General features: G+C 40.3%; 1 long non-coding RNA gene across 1 annotated transcript in view; it reads right to left on the bottom strand.

The window, feature by feature from the left end:
* Positions 1–4,604: 4,604 nt before the first annotated feature.
* LOC134810096 (uncharacterized) overlaps positions 4,605–21,458 on the bottom strand; it is a 36,754-nt gene continuing 19,900 nt past the window's right edge. Inside the window, exon 3 of the long non-coding RNA XR_010157313.1 lies at positions 4,605–6,705. This is a non-coding gene — a long non-coding RNA (uncharacterized LOC134810096). The remainder of the gene's footprint in view (positions 6,706–21,458) is intronic.

Here is a 21,458-nt window from a genome sequence, read left to right as displayed (position 1 = left end):
GCACCTTGTGACCGCCCCCCCCCAACCCCACTGCTGCCCGCCAGAGAACACCCCCCTTTGACTGTAATTTTCCTTTACCTACTCAAATCTTATAAAACAGCCTCACCTCTATCTCCCTTCGCTGACTCTCTTTTCGGACTCAGCCCGCCTGCACCCAGGTGAAATAAACAGCCTTGTTGCTCACACAAAGCTTGTTTGGTGGTCTCTTCACACAGACGCACGTGAAAGCCTGCAGCTACTTTTTGCTGTCTGAGTTGTCCATCTCCACCTCCAGGTGGGGTTTTTGTCTACAAAGCCAGCGTTGACACTTTCAAATTGCACATACGGAAGTGACTTTAGAAATGCCAGTGTTTCAGTCTAAGGATGAAGGAAGACACTGTTTCATGGAGCAGGGAAGCCATCTGCGTGCTTGGAGGCAGGAGCCTGGGGCATATGGGGATACAGGTGATGGAGCAGAGCACCAGCAGCATGAAGCACCCAAGAGGGCAATATTCGCATGTGAAGGGAGTGGGCCTATATCACAAGGTACATGGAGATGGCAGGAAGGCACAACCTACCCCCAAGCAGGTGGTGAGGGAACCTGGGAGCCACAGCCAACCAGGAAGGATTAGGTGATGCCATTGCTCCACAGGCTTAGCTCTGCTCTCCTCAACTCAGCAGGAGTCCTTAGCCAGTAAACCATGGAGTTGGTGGAAGGACCCGTGCTGCGGTGGCTCTCTGGGCTTTGCCTCAGTGCCCAGCCTGGCACTGAAGCTCTCTTTGAGGACCTGAATACACCTAGGACTCAGACCTCTTGGCTGAGGCCCTGATGTCTTATCTGGACACCCTCCCAGGAGCCTAAACTCTTTCTCCTACCATTATTCCCAAGAAAGAAAACTTGTATATGGTGGCGGGGATAGAGAGGGAAGGATGTTGGGTGCCAGAGCTCTGTTTCTTGACTTCTTGATTCAGAGAAAATCTGCGAATGTTCCCAAGAAATTATGTCCTACCTGTTGGTGCTACTTGATAAAATGAATAATTAACTCCAGACCAGGCTTTATGCCAAATGCTTTAGCTAATCCTCACATCCTGCCTGTGAGGGAGGTAATTTTTGTAGACGAGGAAATGAGGTCCAAAGTAGTCACGACTTACCCAAGGGCCTACACTGGGAAGAGGGGAAGAGCCAACAATCAAAGCTTGACGGTTTGCTCGCATGTTGTATATTGTATTTCTTTTTCTTTTTTCTTTTTTTGAGACAGAGTCTCCCTCTGTTGCCCAGGCTGGAGTGCAATGGCACAAACCTAGGCTCACTGCAACCTCTGCCTCCCAGGTTCAAGCAATTCTCCTGCCTCAGCCTCCCAAGTAGCTGGGATTACAGGCATGCTCCACCACGCCCGGCTAATTTTTCTATTTTTAGTAGAGACAGGGTTTCGCCATGTTGCCAGGCTGATCTTGAACTCCTGACCTCAGGTGATCTGCCTGCCTCGGCCTCCCAAAGTGCTGGGATTACAGGGGTGAGCCACCGCGCCTGGCCGTATATTATATTTCTTCCAAGACTTGCTGAGTATTTTCTGCTCACCTTGCAGAGCTTCCTCCTGCTTCTCTTCAGCAGAGGTCCAGCCTTGAGGAAGGTGTCACTGGGCGAGGTGGTGAAAGAATGTGATCTGATTCATGAGTTAGTACTACACAGCAGCTGGTGTGATGGGAAAACCCCCTCTCTTATAAAAGGAAGCAAAGAATTTCTCACCCGTAGTTAAAATTTCTCTTCCCACCACCCCACCTCCCTCTACTTTTGTGGTAAAATAGAGAACGGAACAAAGTCAGCACTCCAACTCTTCCTGCTATCTTGATTCAGCCAGGAAAGCATAGTAAACAGACCCAGACCTCCCAGGAACAGAGTATTGACGAGAAGAGTGGACAGAGTTAGCTGGGAACCCAGTGGGGAAAAGATTTGGATGCATCAAGAGAAATTAAAAATCAAAACAAAAGTGAGTTCTTTTGTTGTTGCTAATAGAAACAGTATCAAGATACAGATGGAAGGCACCATATGGGAAAAAAATAAATAAGAAAAGCAAAGAAAGAGGGAAAATTTTAGCAACTACATCTCTTTCTCTAGTGAAATGACAACCCACTGGGTATCAGGAGAGCTGAGGGGCTGGCCTCTGCTGTGCTTCTAACAGGCTATGTGACACTGGCCAAGACACTGCCCATTTCTGGCCCTCAGTTCCAGGTTTTGTTCTGGCCACAATCAAAAGGAACCCATTCAACCAATTAATCAACCCAGTGGCACTCGCCTATTGTAAATTGTTCCTACACCTTTATGCCCATAATATACACAAAAGAAAAAGGGTAGGAAGAAAACTGTAATACCAACTCACCCGATTTCTTATGAGAAGATTGTTTCATTTCAATATCTTTATGAAATACTTTAAAAGCCATCTTTACATATTCACACACACATACATACACACACATATACACATACAAATGCTTTCTCTGTAGGTTTTTAAAAATTTTGTTTGGACTGATGTTCAAAACACAATAGAGTAGGTGGATATACTATGAAATTCGCATGCACTGTTTCAGTTTTGCCATCATTAAACTGTCATCAGGCAGGATACAAATAGAGCTGACCAAGCATGTGGGCTTGTAGAAAATAATGCATATTTCACTTCCAGGAGGAGCTCAAGTCGTTTCCTGCAGATGAAACAATAACTTGAGGACTTATCTTACCCTTTTTCCTCTTTCTGGAAGTCAGTAAATAACATAAGCCCAGTCATAAAACCTGAGATTATGTTTTCAGAATACTTTCTCTCTTAGCTAATGAGACTATCGCCTACATTTTAAAATGTTAAATACACTCAGTGTAAAGGAGACAAACGTAATTGTGTCATCTTGTACCAAAATTTGTCTTCTATAGTTACAGGGAATGGTGAAAGTTCTCTGAACATTCTGTTGTAAATTTTTGATAGAAGTAGAAAACTTACACATGGTAGCTACTGTGTGGAGGAAAGAGCCGGAGAGATTGTGTCCACACTTTCCACCCTCATCTATAGGATGTTAAGTGGAGAAACATGAAGAGTCTCTTGTAACCTTTGCAATGACATGCTCTTTATCTCATGCACTCAGTTACTTAACTAGTCTGCCAATATAAATCTTTAAGAAAACTGTGTGTAAAGTCAGCAGGGGGTCCACGTCCTGATGTTATGTTTTTTCCTACTGCTGAATAAATGATTTCCTCCTCCACCACCACACTCATACGTGTGTCCTCATTAGTATGTATGAACTGAGTGGAATAAGCATTGGGAGATTTACACTGTACTGCATTCAACTTAATTAATAAGAAAGGGAGCCCATTTCTGGGGGAGGGAGTCAATGTTCACAGGTTCCTACATTCTGCTGTTTAATTAATAAGCCCGTCATACGGAAAAGACTTTAACAGTGCCCTCCTCATTTTCTCTACCTGTCACAACTATTAACTAAACCTTTCAGTGACCTTCAGATGTTAAGGTGCCCTGATCTTTAGCTAGCACCTCCAATGTAATTATGACCTTAATGTTTTTACCCAACACTCAAGTCGGTCATTCAATGAATAGCAAAAGAGGCTCAACCATTGGCCCGGCAGTATGGTAGGTGCAGAGGACACAAAAGTGAACTAGGTACAACCTGATTTTTAAGTAAATTTCAGTTAAGTAGAGGAGACAAGATATTTTAAAAAGTCAAGAAATAGGGAGATTTCTGAAGTAGGGGGCTGTATGCGCACATTTCTAAGACAGCCTCAAGAGATGGCAATGGGAGAGTGGGGCATAGAAGGAAGGCAGTCAGAGAAGGTGTCACAGGGAGCTGATATCTGCACAACGACTTAAAGGACAAGTGTCCACCTCCCTACAAGACTGAGGCAGGTTCATCAGTGGATACCCAGCACCCAGCGCAGAGCAAGTGCTCAATGCAATTTCCTGAATTAAGTTTGCCAAGCATGGAAGGGTGTGACAGCATTTCGGGGGGTGGGGTGGGTGCAGTACACGGGCAAGGGCCAAATGGTCTTAGTGTGTTCTGAGAATCACAAGTAATTTGTTATAATGGAGAATATGGTTTGAGCGAGGAAGTGATGAATGAGGGGGCTGGCAAGGGATTATAAAAAACTAAGCTGATAAAATTGGGTAAAATAAATGGCCATCTTCCAAGAATTTTTACTTAACAAAAACCTAGAAGCATAGCAGTGCTCATGTTAACTTCACACAAAAACAAGCATAATATGAGAAGTGCCTGGATAATCATCTGGTATTGTTCCTTGACTTGTTTGCATAGAAAAAAAAAAAAAAACAGAGCCAGGTGTCTCAACAATAAAGTATATTTCTTTCAGTTTGGAATGGCGAAAAAGCTCTGGAGATAAATAGTGGTGCTGGTTGCACAACAATGCCAGTGTACTTAATGTCACTGAATTGTACACTTAAAATGATTAAAATAGCAAAGTGTATGTTATGTGTATTTTACTATAATAAAGAAAAGTATTTCTTGAGTGCCTATCATGCTCAAGACACATAGACTTACCTAAGAGAATTTTTGTAATGATTGATGTCAAGCTCACTGGCTTTAGTTCGTTATTTTTTATTGGGATGTAAGTACAGACACACAGGTCATTAAGTATACATCTCGATGAATTTTAATATCTGCACCAATCACTACCTGGATCAAGATGTAGAACATTTCCAGCAGGCTCCTGCCTGCCCCTTCCCAATAACAAACTTCCCACAAAGCTAACTGCAATTTTGATTTCCATTTGAAAAAAAAAATTTTTTAAATATGTGTTTATCCTCACTTTTTCATGACTTTATGCAGAACAATCTTTTGACGGTTGTTGACATTGCTGTGTATTTTGTTTTGTTTTGTTCTGTTTTTACTGTGTAACAAACTGGCCACAAACTTAGTGACTTAACACAACACAAATTCATTATCTATTGATCCTGTCGGGTTAGCAGTCCAGGCATGGGTTAGCTGGGGTCTCTGCTTAAGACTTTGCCAGGCTAAAATCAAGTAGCAGGTTAGGGCTGCTAGCTCATCTGAGAGGAAGAGCCCTCTTCCAAGCTCGCCGGTTGTTGGTAGAATTCATTTCCTTGCAGCTATATTTCTGAGGTTCCAGTTTTCTTTCTGGCTGTCAGTCAGGCCTCCCAGATGCCACCTTCTCATGCTGAACCATGGTCCCCTCCTCTACCAACTTGGCAGCTTACTTCCTCACGGTCAGTAGAGGATGGCCTCTGCTGCCGCTTGTCTCTGTATTAGCTCAGGCCCACCCAAGGCAATATCTCTTTTGATTAACTCAAACTCAACTTATTTTGGACCTGAATTACATCCACAAAATCCCTTTTGTCATATAACATAACATAGTGACAGGAGCAATATCCCACGGTATTCACAGTGCCGCCCACACTCAATAGGAGAGGATTATACAAGGTGTGTTCCTTATATACAAGGTACACTGTGGGGAGGAATCTTGGGATCTTGGGGCTATCTCAGAATCCTGCCTATCACAGTTGCTTTCAGTTATTTCACCTGACCACAAATGCAATGAGATAATAATTTTATTATTTAGGACATTCGTCATTGAAAATTTAGAAAATGCAGATAAAAGAAAAGTAAAATAAAAATTAATATACTATTTACTGTTATAACCAGATATAATTAGCATTTTAATGAATTTACTTCCAGGTTTTTCGTAAGCATTATAAATATACATATGTAGGTATTTCTAGAAAGAAGATGATGCTATACAGACTAATATTAGGTAACCATTTAAGTGGAATTTTCAGTCTGGTTATTCATTGTGTTATGGGAGAACTATTTTTATCTTTTGGTTTTGAACCTATTATAGAGTGGCCCTGTGCTTATCTATACAATATGCTACAATATATAGGTATATATGTACAATGTTAAATTTTGCTAAACTAGAATTTAACAATATGTAAACATCAGCAAAATATCCAAAAAGCCCCCTTTCCGTGTAGTAAACATGGAGAATATATGGTCCAGGAAGAACCTCCTCAGCTTAAGAGATGGCACAACTAAGCTTTTATTGGCTAGCAGGAGGTGCAATTAACAAGCAGAACAGTGAGGTATATCCTAACTCATTGTTACTAATGATTTTTCTCTTTTTAAATCTGTAATGGTAATTAGAACACTCACAAATACTCCATTTTTCCTTCTCAAAGCATATGTTAAGATTGCTTTTCCTTGTCCCCACATGGCATGGCCTATGTGACTTATCTTGGTCATGAAATGAGAACAAAAATGATATGTCATTCCAGGGCAAAAACATAAAGAATGAGTTTGTGATTGGTGATGTCACCTTCGCTCAGCTCTGTGACCCTGTGAGCTGCTTTGAGATGGTGTTTCCACCAGCTGGGTGCCTGGGTGGTCTTGATTAGCAGAGCATCCCCTCCGCTATAAGTTCACATTGAGTGAAAAACAAAATGTTGCTGTGGCAAGCCCCGAAGAGTTGTTTCTTGTTGCAGCATAACTAGCCAAACCTATCTAATGCAAAAACTAAAGTTTGAAAACAACCTTTCTGTTTTTATAAATTAGAGCTGATTCAAATTCATACCTATAAAAAAATTTGTCTCTTATTTACTTACATTTGAATGGAAGGGAATGGGTAAAGAAAACATGAACATACTGAGAATGCATGCGGGGGCCTTGTCCTCAGGGTGAACATCTTCCTTCATGTGAGACCTGGTGGGAACAGATCGACAAAAGCAGAACAGCAGATTATCATACTGGGGCTGGTAGGCCAGAGGCCGAAGCACCTGTTCACCTTGACATATACTATTCACTGCTAGTTCATCAAATTAGCTAGAAACTAAAATTGAATGTATCTAAACATATGTTCAAGCTGTTCAAATCTAATTCCACTAAAATCCACTTTTAAAAGCAGGGCACCATATAGAATTACTTTTAAAATATATGAATAGGCCTTTGTGTGCACTTTACTCTTTATAGTCATTTCCACTATGAATTTGCCAAGTGAGTCTTTTGACTCAATGCTGTGGCCAGTTACAATTCCGTGTGGTCAAGACATGTATGGGTCATGATATTTGCTGTTAATACAAAACAAAACAAATAAGCAAACACAAATAGAAACAGTCCTGTGTTGAGTATGATGAGGTGAAATCAGATTTTTAGCAGAGGTGAAATCAGATTTTTAGCAGAGAGCAGAAGAATGATTTTAGTCAGGTGGCATGGTTATTAGAATTGATATTGAAATGGCCTCCTGATATGGTTTGGATCTGTGTCCCCACCCAAATCTCATGTGGAATTGTAGTCTCTAGTGTTGGAGGTGGGGCCTGGTTGCAAGTGATTGTATCGTGGGGGTGATTTTCTTTCTTTCTTTCTTTCTTTTTTTTTTGAAATGAAGTCTCACTCTGTCACCCAGACTGGAGTGCAGTGGTGCGATCTTGGCTCACAGCAACCTCTGCCTCCTGGGTTCAAACAATTCTCCTGCCTCATCCTCCCAAGTAGCTGGGATTACAGGTGCCTTCCACCATGCCCAGGTAATTTCTGTATTTTTTAAGTAGAGACAGGGTTTCATCATGTTGGCCTGGTTGGTCTCAACCTCCTGACCTCAAGTGATCCGTCTACCTCAGCCAAAGTGCTGGAATTAAAGGCATGAGCCACTGCACCCAGCTAAGGGATGTTTTTCTTATGAATGGTTTAGCACCATCCTCTTGGTGCTGTTCTCATAGTGAATGAGTTCTCATGAGATCTGGCTATTTAGCGTGTAGCACTTTCCTCCTTGCTCTCTTGCTCCTACTCTGGTCATGTGATGTGCATGCTCCCGCTTTGCTTTCCCCATGATTGTAAGTTTCCTGAGGCTTCCCCAGAAGCTGAGCAGATGCCAGCATTATGCTTCTTGTACAGCCTGTAGAACCATGAGCCAGTTAAACCTCTTTTCTGTATAAATTACCCAGTTTCAAGTTTTTTTTTTATAGTAATGCAAGAATGAACTAATACACCACCATAGGGTCCACTCCCCCTTCTTTGGATACTTGTCCTGGTTTTTTTTTCGGGTAGCCACACCTCCCATGAGTCCTTGCCCATTGAAGGAGACTGATTGTCCCCTGTTCCCACTGAGGGTGGGGTATGTAGTTCAGGCATAACCTACTCAGTGTGCTCCCCTCCCCTGGCTACAGTGATTGCTTCAAGCATGGATGACACAATATGTGGGCCAATAAGACTGGAGAAGAAATTTTCTGTAACCTCTGAGAAGTATCCTTTCTCTTTTCTGAAAGCTTCTGGAAATGGGCATCTCTCTGGTTCTCTCCAAGGACATATGTGAGAGCAAGTATCTTGAGAAAATGTCAGCAGTCAAATTACCACTGTGAGGTAAGGCTAAGTCATATTACCACCTAGGTAAGGCTAGCCTCAGAGGGAATCTGCCATTGTGGTAGGCAGAGGAAAAATGGAAAGAAACCTCAATGACATTGTTGAGTCACTGAATTTTACAATCCAGAGTTTTTTCTTACTTGTAGACTTCTAGATATATAGACCACTATATGTGCTTTTATTGTATATTGAAGCTACTTTTTGTTGGGCTTCTGATTCCTTATATCTAACATGCTTAAACTAACATAACTAAAGACTGACTAGAAATACAGTTGCATAAAGACCTGGATGGAATGCAAAAATCAGAATGCAGTTGCCCATTTCAAAGCAATGGCTTTAAGGAGGACATGATTCCAAGTGTCCTAAAATGATAGGTTATATGAAGTCGTTTGCAGTTCCAATTATGTTGAACAGAATGGTAAATGGTAAAATTTTAGATGTGTTTTTTTCAGAGGTTTTGTTGGGTAAAGAGGTGTAATCAGGAAGGGAATGGCAGACAAAAAGGAGAGAACAAAGATTTGATGATAATAATAGCTAATGCTACATTACATTTGCCATGTGTCCAGCAGTGTTCAAGGCAGAAGACGTATTTTCTCATTTGCTCTTCCTAATAGTCTTGCAATATGAGTATATTTATCCCCACTTGTTTACAAAGAAGAAAACAGAGGGACCAGAGGTGCCCATGCCATAGGACCCACAGCTAATAAGACCTGCAATTCAAGCCACAAGGTCTGGCTACAGTGCTGGCACCACTACCCTCTACTGCTTTTGCCATTTGGGTCCTTTAAGGCTGACGTAGAAGTATCCATCTATTGATACTGAATGTTCCCTGAGTATGCTTTGTTTGTAGCATCCTTTAAAATCCACCAGAAATACCCAGGATTCATCTGGATGAAACAAGGTGTTCAGACAGGGAGGTACCTGACAGAACCCACATAGGCACTGTTTGTGAATAAATTAATTATGCCAAGGAATTAGGTAAGCAGAGGGGGTTCTTCTGCCAGTTGCTTGCTCAGACTTCACCTCCACCTACTTACCTGGTGATTTCATTGAGAGCCAAAGTTCCTTTTGTAAACAGATTCTACATTTCTTCCTCATGCCTTTCTACAGAAAAGGATGTTATATTAGGATGAAAAAAGCATCTATTTAAAAAAAAGGGTGCCTTTTTGCTAAAATTGTAACAATGTTGGTTAAACCTAATGCAGCTGTAAAAGTAAAGAAAACAAAACATTAAAGAATGCCTTAAAAATTCTGGTGGCAGAAATGGAAGTTCTCATCATTTTCATTGAAAATGCAAAGACTGAGCTCTACGAGTTAATGGAGAAAGTCTTTATTAAGCTCTTTCTGCATTGCCAACAATGTTGTGTATAAGATAAAGTAGGAAATAAAAAAAAACGCATACAGATGGTTACTATTTTTAAATACTCATTTATTTTACTTCTTCTCTGTATCTCATCTTTTCTTCCCTTTCCAGTAAATCTCTCCCACCTCACCCCCATTCTAGCACAAGATCAGATCCCTACTCAATTGGAAGAGACACAGAAAAGAGTGGGAAACAGGGCAAACCACAAGCTTTTGTGTCTTTGTTTTATAAAAGCCTAAACCCTTGGGGAAAGAGATTCTCTATTCACATTCTAAAGAAACAGGAATGGAGAAGTTCCTCCAAACTCCAGCTCCCTGGGCTTGGGGAAGGGTGGAAGAGGCGGAGGTCTGGGACCAGTTTCAAGAGCAGAGAGGAATTGTGTCCCGCATTAAGCAGCCCACTAGGACGCCTGCCAGCCTGGAGAGGGATGGCTACATTGTGCACATTGACAGAAACATAAGCAGCCTTCACAAAGATTCCTGGGCTCACAGCATGACATGGGAACAGCAGAAGATCATTAAAACTGAGGACAGAGATGACAAGCTCTCAGGCCTACCCTGTGTGCAGTAACAGAGGGCCCAGTGTCTCCAACCTCCTCACCACTTGGATCTGTGGAAGATGCCAGAACAGCCCCAGGGGAGAAGTTAGATTATCCCAAGACAAGCTAAAATTTAGTGGTGTTTTGCTTGTTGGCTTGTTTTTTCACAGGCCCAACAGAATGGGAAAATCATAATCAGATCTTAGGTTGAGATTCAAAAAGCAAAAGATGAAGCATTGTTTGCAGATCAGAGTTTGGCATGTGGATTTCACGGCTGCTGCAGGAGAATGCAGCAATCCTGCCGTAAGAGTTTAGAATCTTCTGGCCTGCAGAATACAGAGGGGAAGCAAATCTGAGAACATCCCAAACAGAAAGTAGCTGAATAATAGAACCTGTGGTAGAAAGAGATAAGATCCTGAGCTGGGAACCCAGTGAAACTCTCTGGAGAAGGTAGAACGTGGCATGGCACCTCGGCAGAGGGTGTGAAAGTACAGATGCACAGCGGAAGAAGCAGGGCTCTCCAAACATGGACAGTGTGAGCAAGGACTCATAGATGGGCATGTGCATATGTATTCAAGAGTGAGGATAAGAAGGAAATGCATTTGATTGACTGAACTGAGGGAATAGTAAACAACTAGATAAATAAAGCTGGACCACCCTTAGAGGGTCTTGAGTGCCTGGCTCAGACATTTATATGGACACTATAAACAGGACCCCAGTGCAGAGCCTCAAACTGGACTGTGCAATGATTTTTAAAACAGCATTCTAAGATTAACATAAAGTCACTATGATAGACTATTGATAGCTTGTGAAATTAGAACTAAGGTGAGTATAGGGGAGGCATTTTAGTATCTAGGGAAAAAGGGAGGTGAAGGCCTGCATTAGGGATAGATGGAGAAGGAAATGTGTACAAGAAATAGTGGAAGAAAATGTTTTGAAGAATGGAATTCACTTTGGCAAGTTGGAATTATGACTTTAGCATGCTATTTAGCTGAGCTCACAATCAACTGATCACACTGGGGATGACGGTTTATTTAAGTAATATTACAGGCAAAAATGGTACAATATATTTCAGTTTGCTATTTTAAGCTGCTGTTCACCTTAGCCCCTTTGAAAATACGTTGTCTTGACTAGGTTGAGAAAGAATTACAGAAGTAAAGAGGAAACAAGTGTTTGCAATGTCACAATATTTTCATTTTTATAATGTTTGGTGCTAGTGCTGTTTATGTCTTCTGATACTTTGACACATTGTTGCATGAAGCAACTATGAGGACAAACATGTCTAATTTCAGGAACAAAGTCAGCTTAGAGTAACTGAATCTATTAGTCCTAGGTAAGTAAGAGAGAATTTATGAAGAAACAAACAAGATTTGTGCAAAAACTACCTCTAAAACATAAAATACATTCAAAACGTATGCAGGAAATTGCCTCAGCAGCTTAGCAGAGTCTTTGGATTGAAAGTCCTCACTTCAAATCCCAACCCTGACACTTAATAAATGTGGCCTTGGACAAGTTACTTAAAAGACTAGCCCTAGGACCTTGGTGCAAATTAGAGACAGGTACCCCTTTGAGCAGAGGAAGTCCAAGGAGACTGGAGGGGTCATTTTTGACTCACTCCCTTGAATGGGCACCCATGCACAGTATGCAATCCACATAACTGGATACAGTCGCTCTGTTACTTGAAATCTGCATTTTCATTTCTTCTTTGTATATTGAAGAAAATAATAGTATCTGTCTGATGGGGCTATTTTGAGGACATAATTGCTATAGAACATGTAGAGTGTTTAGTATAGTCCTGGCACATTTTAAACATGCTACAAATGTTTACTATTATTATTGCATTATTATTATTTATCTAAATCTCTCATGTTTTAGGGTAGAGGTTGGCAAAGTGTGACTCACAGACCAAATGCTGCCTACTGCCTGTTTTTGCATAGTGCAAGAGCTAAGAGTCATTTTTATATTTTAAATGGTTGGACAAAAATCTAAAGAAGGCTATCTTGTGATGCATGAAAGTTCTATGAAATGCAAATGTTATTGTCCATAAGTAAAGTTTTATTGGCACACAGCTATGCTCATTCATGTATGTATTGTCTGTGGCTGCTTTCATGGGATAGTGGCAGAGTTGAGAGGTAGTGTCAGAGATGAGATGGCCCATAAAGCCCAAAACATTTTCTATTTGGCTTTTTATGGAAAGCACTTGAAGACCCCTGTTTTCGTGTGTTTTTTTGTTTTGTTTTCTCACTAGTTTCAGAGTATGTTCTTCAATCTTTTCCAAATTAAAATGATTTTTAAAATACTTGAACACTAGTGAAGATCAAGCTGTTGAAAGACAAGCATTCTTATCCTTTCCAAGTATTTTGCAATATCTTTCAAAAACACTCTCACCTCTTTTCAGGGTGATGACAATGTGCCTAACATTAAGTCTCCTTCTAACATACAGAGATAGTGGTGGCATAGCACTGCACCAGAGCCCAAGCAAAAGCATGCTTGAAGAATCTGCCGTGAAGTGTAAGTATACGTTAAACAGGTTCAGAGTTGGACTCCTATTTTGTGTGGACAGGCACCAGGCAAAGTTTGGCTATCTAATAATGTCAACATGTATAAACACAAAACAACAAGTTCAGTTGATCATTGAGATGTTTTAACTATTTGATGCAAAAATCCAGATATTTGGAAACATCTGGATAACGGATTACATTTTTCACTTTTCATCTAGATTTGGCATTCAGCTTATTTCAGCTAATAAGAACAGCCAAACATTAGCCATGTTCTAAATATTAACATGTGAGAAAACACTCTCCCTTTCACCTTTCCAAGATAAGCTTGCTGCTTCTGTTTCTTCCTATTCAGTACATTGACGGTTTTCTTCTATTTTATCCTCTATTTCTCATCTCTTTTCTTTCCTATTTTTTTCTTCTTAACTTTCTCTAGTTCCTCTAGCACAATCTTTACTGTCAAAACTTCTTAAGAGTGTCTTCTTTTCAATCCCTTTTATCCAAGGAAGAAAAATGATTTGCTTTACAATAATTGAAATTCTTAATTAAAACCCAATGTTCAAGGCTTTATAAGGCATAAATGGCTTCTTAATTGCTGGGAGCCTGGTTTGTGTACAATTTACCACACCATGTCCATGGCAGAATTCAAGGGAAAGGTCACAGAGAGACAGCTTTATTTATCTAGTCATTTTTTAAATTAATTTCAATTGATTTTTAACAATCTGTTTGATGTTATAATTGTATGTAAAATCCCTGTGATATAATGCAGACTTCTCTGGGCCACTTATTTACAATTATGGCAGTTATGCTTTTCCTTGACTTGGGCTATTTCAGGATGCATGGTTATGGTCCACACTGGGCTACAGTCTTGTGCTGCAATAACGTGGACCTTGCCAAGATAAATGCAATCATCTCTCCCTGCTCCCCTAAATTCTTGATGGATGCTCTGCCTTTATGAAGTCTTGCTGTGAACACAGCATTTAATCTGTGATGCTCTTGTCAGGATGTCTTTTGCACATTCCCAGGGAGGGCTCTTTCTTCTCCAAACAAAACTGTAGATTTAGCTATAGCCCCAGATCCTATAAACAAGAATAGCAGCTGCAAAACTGTGAATTTTATTGTCTTTGGTCCTAAGCTGCTGACTTCATGATTAAAAAAAAAGAGCTTCAAAAAGAAAATAGAAAGTATCTTGATTTTAAAATAATTATTGTATGATCTCCAGAGGTAGGGAGCTACGTTATGTTCATACAAACATTTAGTATCCCATTTAGTTAAAGATCACTACAAACACACCATTTTCCTAAAATCCTTTATAATTAAAGAGAAAAAAGTTATGCTTATAACATTAAATTCATCAGTTTAATTTTAGTGCCAGCCAAGATCATGGAAATACTTAATACAAAAATCCTTGAAGAATGTAAGTAGTGATGATAAAATAACAACCAGTATGGTTGTATGACTGGAAAATCATGCCAGACCAATTTAATTTGCAGGTAAAATTACATTACCAAGTATGCCATTACAAAAATATTATAAAGATATCTCTGGATAGCTAACTTATCTTAATATCTTGGGGGATAGAAAGGGATGACAGTGATTTTTAATTAGATTAATTTTATATAAGAAGCTATTTTATAGACTACATGCTTCCTCAGGTCTCTGCCAGAAAGCTTATATTCCCAACATTTAGATATCTTTTTGTTCTTTGCTCATGTTGGAAAAAATTAAAATAAAGAAAAAGAGCCAAGATCATCTCAGCTCCTCTACTAAAGTATGTATTAAGAAGTTATCACTTTCCACTCTACTTCCCACCTGACATTCTTAACACCCAGCCAGACCCGTCAACACAGGATTTCAGCCCCTCAGAGGAGGGAGAGGAGGGAGGGCAGAGGACTCTCATGACATCTCACTCTTCCTTTCTGGTTTAGGACACATCGCCCTCTTCACTGAGTGACTCACCAAAGAGCCTGGGAAGCAGTTCAATATGCTCCTAAACCCTTTGCTAAGAAAGGAATTTCTACCAGTTCATTGAGTTCTATAAATATATGAGATCATGCCTGTCCGCTCTAAGAATCTTCCAGTAAGCTTCCTATTCCACTCAGAATGAAATCCCCAATTGCATTTTAGGAGGACCTGCAAAGCCCACATCTGCAGTCCCAGCTTTCCTCTGGGACCCCAGACCCTCCCCTTTCCCATCCCCATTCCCCACTCTGTACCAGCCACATGGGCCTTTTCTCTGCTTCGCACTTCATATGTGCCAAAGGACTTCTACACTTGCTCTTTCCTGGAACAGCCTCCCACCAGGTCGTCCAGTGGCTCACTCAGGTCATGTAGGTCTCTGCTGTAAGGTGAAACCCTCAAAGAGACCTTCCCTGATCACCCCGTAGGAAGGAGACTAGCAGCCCTGATAGATGTCCACATCCTAATCCCCGAAACTTGTGAATATGTTGCCTTACATGGCAAAAGAGGCCTTGCAGGTATGATTAAGAATATTGAGATGGGAAGATTGTCCTGTATAATTGGGATGGGCCTAACATAATCATAAGGGTCCTCATGAGAGGGTGAGAGTAAGTGAGAGATTTGAAGATGCTAGGCTGCTGACTCTGAAGACAGAGAAAGGGCACTGAGCCAAAGAATACAGGTGACTTCTAGAAGCTGAGAAATCAGGGAAACAGTTTTTCCCCTAGAGCCCCCAGAAAGAATGTAGTCTTGCTGACATTTTTATTTTAGCCCAGTGAGACCCATTTTGAACTTTTGACCTCCAGAACAGTAGGATAATAAATTTGCATTATTTTAAGCCATCAAGTATATGGTAATTTCTTATGGCAGCAATAGGAAACTTAAAAATAACCTGCCTTCCCCAGTCTCCACCAGGTTACTTCTGACTCCAGCACTCTGCTTTATTTTTCTTCATAGCATTTCCCACTACTGGAAATTGCATTGCTTTCTCATCTGTTTGTCTGCTTGTCTATTGTTTGCAACAGGATTTACACTTCATGAGGATGGAGACTCTGCTTTGTTCATCTCTCATAGGTAAAAGTTACCCGGAGAGAGTAGACACTCAGTGGATCATTGTTGAATGAATGACTGAAAACATACATAAATTAATACTTATTAAAACCAGACCCCACTGCAAGATAATTTGGGTGCTTGTGGAATTGAGTGTGTTCACGTATGTGTGAGTGTACGTATAGGGATAGTAGTCATCGTGGAGTAAGAGAGGTAGTGGGTAATCATAGTGGTGGTAGCAATAGTAGTAGCAGTAGCAGCAGTGGTGGGATTGTGGAATTTGACCTATTTCTGTGACGAGGCAATGGTCTAGGTTGATAATAATGAAAATATAATATTTCAAGAAGGCTTTTTATTAGATCCATATGAAAATGTCCTCTGTATATAAGTTCAGAATTGTTCTGAGCAATGTTACTGTTCAGACAACATCCTCAAGTGAAAGGTCCTACCCATAGGGTAATTACCAGTAGTTCAGTGTCCATACATGGATTGCAAACCTTGACAAATTTCCCCAAATTATGTGACTGAAGACGTCAATCTAGTTGTGATCAAAGCTGTAAAAAAAAAATCAACTCTCAGAAAAATTAAGGTCAATATTTAAACTCTTGATATGTAAACCAAAAGGTGGTTCCCATATGAAAAAGGAAATTTTAAAATTGAATTTAATTGGTACCAGAAATCGACCTTAAATGAGTTATAGGCCCAATTAGTAAAGTGGATCTGAGTTGACATTTCTGTTTCCAGTGTAACAGTATGTTTACTTAACTACATTCAGAGTTTCTGTGCACTTGGAAAATCATCATTTTCTTTAAACTATTAATGACCTTCAAAGAAATAAAAAGATAAACTGTCTGTAACTTTCTTCAGCTGTGAACCATGTGACTGTCTGGCCACCTCACATGAATCCTAGTGAATCTAATTAAACAATCTGCTTCATTCACTCATTATTCCATGCTGTAGGCAATATGCTTAGAAATAAGGATTCCCGAGTAAAAGGTACAGGCCTTACTTTTAAGAATCTCACAAATGAAACAGCCACTATAGTAATATGATGTGATACAGATCAACTGGACAGTGTGCCTGGCTTAGGAGTGGTGGGAAGCACAGTGAATGATCTAGTTTTTTTTGGAGGAAGCAGGAAGTAGGAGCTATCCAAGCAAGATGGGTAGGGGTGAGCGGATGGGGGGCTGCGGTGGGTATATATTCAGGAAAGGCTGGGAAGCATGGGAAACCCTAGCATTGTGGGAGACACCCAACAGCACCCTTCAACTTACTTTTTTGATTTTTTTTTTCTCAACACAACGTCAACATTGTGTTCAAACTCTTCCACACATGTTATGTAGGTATCACTGTGTTCCAAGTCACTCAATTAAAATTTGTATTTAAAACTCAAAATAGATATTATTTGTGATGAGGTCAAGCTGTAGACAGAGGAAGAGGGAAAAGAGGTGCATGGCTGGAAGCTTCTCAAAACCACCAATTAGACTAAGAGCTGGGCAGTCTCAACTTCTCCTCAATGTTTCCAAATAAGAACTCCATCTATAATGACTTGTGATGACCTTTCTTCTGCCATCATCTAGTGTTTTATTCTCTAAATATCTTTTTTATCTCTCTTCAGGATTTCTTTCCTCAAAATATCTAGCCACCACATGAGTATAAGACATTATGAAAATACACAGATTATTTCATTCTACTTTGAAAGACTCTCAGGTTGCAGACTCTATATAGAAAGAAAGGCCAGGCACCGTGGCTCACACCTGTAATCCCAGCAATTTGGGAGACCCAGGTAGGTGGATCACCAGAGGTCAGGAGTTCAAGACCAGCCTGGTCAGCATGGTGAAACCCCATCTCTATTAAAAACACAAAAATATTAGCCAGGCATGTTGGCACGCATCTGTAACTCCAGCTACTTGGGATGCGGAGGCAGGATAATCACTTGAACCCAGGAGGCAGAGGCTGCAGTGAACCGAGGTTGAGCCACTCCAGCCTGGCAGCCTGGGTGACAGAGAAAGACTGTCTTGGAGGTGAAAAACGGAAAGAAAGTTGAGGCAGGAGCCTGCTACAAGCCCTCAACTGCGGATCTTTTCTATTGATGTCAGATGCATTTCTTAGGCAGTGTACTCCATGCCAACCTTGAGCTGAATTAGCCACTTTAGCATGTTTGGAGTAGTGGTCTGAAGAGGATATCACACCATCTCTGTGGTTAGACAGCCATGGATTTAAATCCTGGTTCCGCCACCCCTTGTAGCTGTGTGATCTATGAAGGTAGTTAATTACCCTGAGGCTCAAATTTTCTATCTCTGAATCCAGTATACGCACACCTGCCTTTCAGCTTTGTGGTGAAAAGAAAGGACTGTAAATGTAAAGCACCCAAGTGGCAGAAAGAATATTCGTGGGATCTCCAGAAGCCCCTGGGATGAGTTTTAGTTAATGGATGGGGAGCCAAGGGATCCACGTCCCAGGTGGGTCAAGGAGTTTCCGTGCTTCTTCCATCCCTCTCTTGCTAGGTTGCAGCTACCATGGAAGCTGTGTATGCACATGGCATAGCCATAAGATGAGGGAGGGCTGCCACCCACATAGGACTTAGCAAAAGCAAGAGACTTTGGAGCTTAGTTCCTACTGCAGCATAGCAGAAACCAGTGGTTCTCAATGTGTGGTCCCTGGGTCAGCAATATCACCATTACCTGGGAATTGGTTAGAAATGTAAATTCTCAAGCTCCAACCCTGACCTGTTGTCTTAGTCCATTTGTGTTGCTATAAAGGAATACCTGAGGCTGGGTAATTTATAAAGGAAACAGGTTTATTCAGCTCATCGTTCTTCAGACTGTACAAAAAGCATGGTACCAGCGTCTGCTTCTGGTGAGGGCCTCAGGCTGCTTCCACTCATGGTGAAAGGCAGGACGAGCTGACCATACGGCAAGAGCAGGAATCAAGAGAGAGAGGAGGAGGTGCCAGGCTCTTTACAAGAACCAGTTCTCATGGGAACAGAGTGAGAACTCACTCCCTCAAGAATGACACCAAGCTATTCATAAAGGATTCACACCCATGACCCATAAACCTCCCCGCCAGGCCCCACCTCCAACAGTGGGGACCAAATTTTAACACAAAACTTTGTGGAGCCAACAAATCATGTCCAAACCATAGCACCTGCTAACTCAGAAAGTCTGAAGATGGGACCTGCAGTCTGTGTTTTAACAAAGCCCTCCTGAGAATTCTGGGGTACACTCAAGTTTGAGAACCACTTGTATCAACCATTCTGATTAACCAAATCCAGCACATAATAGTGTTCAAGAAATGCTAGTTATTATTATTTAGATAAACTACCTGTGACAAATTCGATACTGCAACTAAGTAAAAACACTCCAGGTTATATTCCTCACTACAGAATGTGTTGGTTATATTTTATAAATGGAGTCTGATCCCCAGTTAATACCTTCTCTGTTTGGAAATGAAGATAGTAGAATGGTTAAGATGATGAAGAAACATAGGATGTGGTAATCCAGATGCTGAAGTCAAGTTTATGATTGCAATTAAATTGATATGTGAGAATCATTGATGAGTTTTGGAAATCAAATCCCCCAAATTTATAAATATTTCATGATCAATTATGCAACACAGCTGCAGTTACCAATTAGTAAACCTCATAAGAAAAGTTGCAGTTGCACAATGTTTTCAGAATTACATTTGTCTAAGTTAAGCTATACAACAGAGTGTGTATGTGTGTCATGTATGTGCCCATGATAGTGTGATAGTGAGGTTGGCCTTCCTTGATAAAATACTAGTATTTATTTATAATGAGATTTATTGCAATTTTGCCTTCTTACTTTTTCTTTGTTCTTTAATGTCTGTTTAGATTTTTAAATTTTGCTTTGGCTCCTCTGGTGCTTTAAGTGCTGGAGCCTGTGGTTCTCAAACAGAAAAGTGCAGACTGTATACTCAGGCTGAACCACAAATATATCATATGATGACCTTGGAAAAATCTTAAATTATACAGTACAGAGCCTGAGGTTTTGATTGTAAGACAATTGTCCCACACTTTGAATGCCTAGCCTCATTAATATAATGTGATAATCCGTTTTTCTCTTATGAGTGCTACATGACATATATTTACTTGTCCTAATTAAATTGAGTTAAAAATAAACTCTAAGAATGTGTTGGCATGCCTGGAGCTTTCCTAGAGATCAGCAAAGTCAGATCTGGGAATCACTTTACTGAGAATATTACAACTTGACCAGGCCATTGCAACCTCATTTCCATCTTTATTCTCAAAACCTCGGAGGAAATCCCCAACTAACAAAAGGATTTTTATAAATGAAGTCAGTTCTCTGTTTTGCAGTCCCTTAAAGATTCATGCTTACTCACCTTGGAGTTTCATTCCACCTGCAGAATCCATTCATCATTCATTTAACAAATATTTTCTCTCACTTCAGTTATTTTTCTATTTTATTTTATTTCCCAAGCCCATCCACATTCTTTTATAAGCAGCCAATCTGATGTGTGTAATGTATATCTTTGTGTTTGTGCTTTTGAAAAATGTATACTGCTGTCTGTATGCATGTATTTTTAAATTTTGTGTATTAGATGTTATATTTTGTGTGTTAGATATTTTTGTGTTAGATATCTAATTTCTTTCATACCTCTTACACTCTGCACTACATTTTTGGAAACAACTCTATTGCCGTACAGCTCGTCCATCATTTTCAATTATTTTATAATTATTACAAACCCTTTTGCTAACTATTAGATATAAAGGGTCGAAGAAGAAAATTCATGGTTTCCCTTTCCACAGAGCTCACATACTAGTTTAGAAAAAACATTTTAAAAACCCCATATACAGTATGGTGAGTACTTATTATTCATTTTTTTCAAAAATATCTATCAAATGCTTTCCGTGTGTTAAATATGATGTTAAGCACTATGGATAAAATAGAGAACAAGGCAGTAGTGATAACTGTCCTCAGGAAGCTTACATTCTGGAGGATTATCCAAGCCAAGTATTGAAGTTCAGTGGCAAATAACTAAATGGTTTTATGCAACAGAGCATGATAAAGAAATTTGTATCTTTATTCTGGATGAAGTATGAATAATGGGTTAGACAGAAGCAAGACTAGACTCAAGAAACAAGTTAGTTGCTGCAAAACAATTGAGAAACTATAATGACTTCAAGAGGGCTGGTGGCACTGGAACAGAAAAGAAGAGAGCAATGTGACATATTTTGGAAATGGTACAGACAGGATTTGATGATAGATTAATCATGAGGGGTAAAGAGGAATCAAGTCATGTCCCTGAGTTTCTATTCTAGAAACAGAGATGGAGAAGTCTAAGCATGAATCAGGTTTTTGGGGAGAAAAGCAAAGTTCTCTCTGGGTGATGATGTCTATGTGGCATCTAAATGGAGGTATCAAACAGGCAATTGAGCATATGGAGCTGATTCTCAGAGAAGAGCTACGGACTGAGGATGCATATTCAGGAGTCACCACATATGGATAGTCTTTAAAATCATGGGAATGAATAAGAATGTAGAGAAAGGCAAAGGGGGCCCATTACAGATCCCAAATGTTTGGAGACCAGATGGAAGAGAAGGAGTCAGCAGGGAAATTATAAACAAGTGCTCAGGGAGGATCTCCTGTATTTGGGTCATTTAGGTGTCTTTGGTTAATGCCCTTAGCCAAAGCTGTTTTTATGGGAAGGTTTT

The sequence above is a fragment of the Pan troglodytes genome, chromosome 4, assembly GCF_028858775.2.
Source record: "Pan troglodytes isolate AG18354 chromosome 4, NHGRI_mPanTro3-v2.0_pri, whole genome shotgun sequence".
Lineage (NCBI taxonomy): Eukaryota > Metazoa > Chordata > Mammalia > Primates > Hominidae > Pan > Pan troglodytes.
The sequence above is the reverse complement of the archived record's forward strand: the minus strand, read 5'-3'. Positions and strand labels throughout refer to the sequence as shown.